A 2,251-nucleotide genomic window follows, 5' to 3' on the forward strand; every position below is an offset into this window, starting at 1 on the left:
TGATTCCACTTGTTGAAACTTTAAACTTTATAAAATAGAAACTTTAGCACTTGAAAACCTATATTCCTCTCTTGCCAAGATCCTCTATATCAAATCATCAAGAAAATTAATAATACGGAATAAACCTTAATTCTTGGGGAATGATTTTTTATTACTGAATCTTGATTCCAGATGTTGAATCTTGAAACTTGAATAGCAATATTTTCATCTTTGACTTCTTCACTTTTTGCCCCGTTTGTTGCCCCATTTAATTTTTTATTTTTTTTTATATTTTGAAAGTTTCGAATTATATTATTATTAGAGAATAAAATATAAATTCAAAATGGGTTTTTAACGGGTGAATTGTCTAGAAATAAAATTATTTTTAATTTCTTTTTCACTTTTTTCTTCACGGGGCAGTTCGGGGTGGGGCATCCTCGCCCCGCCCCGCCAACCCGTTCGGAGCAAATTTTTTTGCCTCATTCGGGATGGGGCGGGTTTTTTTTGCCATCCCTAGTCCCACGTGATAAATTAAAATTTTCCCAACAATTAGCATTCGTTCTTACTATCAACACTCGAGCACGTGCAAAAGAAAATTAAAATGTCGACAGAAAGAGTTCATGTTGCTAAGCTGAAAGAATCACAAATTAAACAGATACTTCGTTTTTACATTATATCCTGGCTTGAACCTTTGCCCAAATTGTAAGTGCACATAATATTCATGACGAATCAATTTTGATAGAACATGCTCCTCACTCGTGGTTTTCCTATATATTATGTTACTGCCTAATGGATGTATGGCTTGCTCTTTTTTTTTTTTTTTTAAATATATTTTTCAGTACTTTGATATCTTTATTGTAATGTATTTGTTAAATCTCCTTGAGATAAATGAATGTGGTGTATTTAGTCAAAGAAGATTTTGACAGTGCACTTATTAAAATTACAAGCAAGCAACTTTTACGTTATAAATCAAAGAATTAGGAAAATGTGAGAACTCAAGTTTAAATTAATAATATTGATCGGGAGATTTGAACCCTTCTCAAATTTAAGAATTAAGATGACTTTTCTTGGAAACTAGGTAGAATCTCTTTCATACCTCCATGCCTATGGCTGAGCCATGCTATAATCTATCTTTCTGAATACAATTGGCAAGAATATAGTGATTTAAAGGGGATAAAGAACTTTGAAACACATATTTCAGTCTGGGTAGAAAATATTTTAAGATCTTCATCTTGTTGTTCTCTTACCCGGTGATTTCCTGAAATATTTGTCAATGAAACATACTTACTACTGTATGAAGCTTAAATGTTAAAACCAAAAACTTGAGATACGGTCACTTTTAACCACGGCCATTAAAAATGGCTACTTTAAACGTTCTTTTATTATATTGTAACTAGTAGTAGTAGTAGTAGTAGTAGTAGTAGTAATTTTGCCATTTTGATACATAAGTTTAAGGACGGACTTTGAGCTTTTTAAAGCATTGTGATGTAAAATTGAGTGTAAATTGATATTTCTAAAATTATTTTTGCATCCTCATTCACATCCAGATGGATTTAAATTCAAATTTTGCTCCAATGAAAAAATTTTAATTTACTTTTTGTCTCTTATGTATATAACTTTTGCCAGAAAATGCAATTTGCATTTATCTGCATATCTTCATTGGATAGGTTTTTGGCCATTTTGGACATCTAAATAAAAATTTAGATCTATTTTACACTACGATTAGAGATGCTCTAATTATGCCTAATACAATGTTTTCGTTTTCCTCTTTCGCCCTTCTTATTTAATTGTCACGGTAGGAAATTGTTGACACACAAAGTTCAGTCCAAGTTGAATAGCCCAAGGAATGAAGCCTAATTAGAAGATCCCCAAAATCAAATAGCCCAAAGAAAGACCCAGTCAGGCAATGCAGGATAAAGGCCCAAATAAGGAAGCCCATGAACGCGAAAATACCATCGCCCAAGATTGCAAGTCACCCAAGATTTGAGCGAATGAATTGTCATGCAGTCGCCCAGGGCCGTGACTCTGCTCTCGTCCAAACATTCGAGTCGCCCAGCATCTTAGCAAATATAAAAAGTTATGGTTACCCAAAAGTGCAGTTAATGAATCAGTTATTGGGTAATCCTATCACGTTTCACGATTCAAGGAATTCAATTGAAGACGGTTGAACGACAAAAGTCATGGCAACAGTTAGAGAAGGCCGTTCCATGACAAGTTGGCTACTACAAGGAAAGTGGGCAATTATAGAGCGATCAAGCAGTTTTTTAAGCGG

This window comes from Olea europaea, unplaced genomic scaffold (genome assembly GCF_002742605.1).
Source record: "Olea europaea var. sylvestris unplaced genomic scaffold, O_europaea_v1 scaffold349, whole genome shotgun sequence".
NCBI classification, from domain to species: domain Eukaryota; kingdom Viridiplantae; phylum Streptophyta; class Magnoliopsida; order Lamiales; family Oleaceae; genus Olea; species Olea europaea.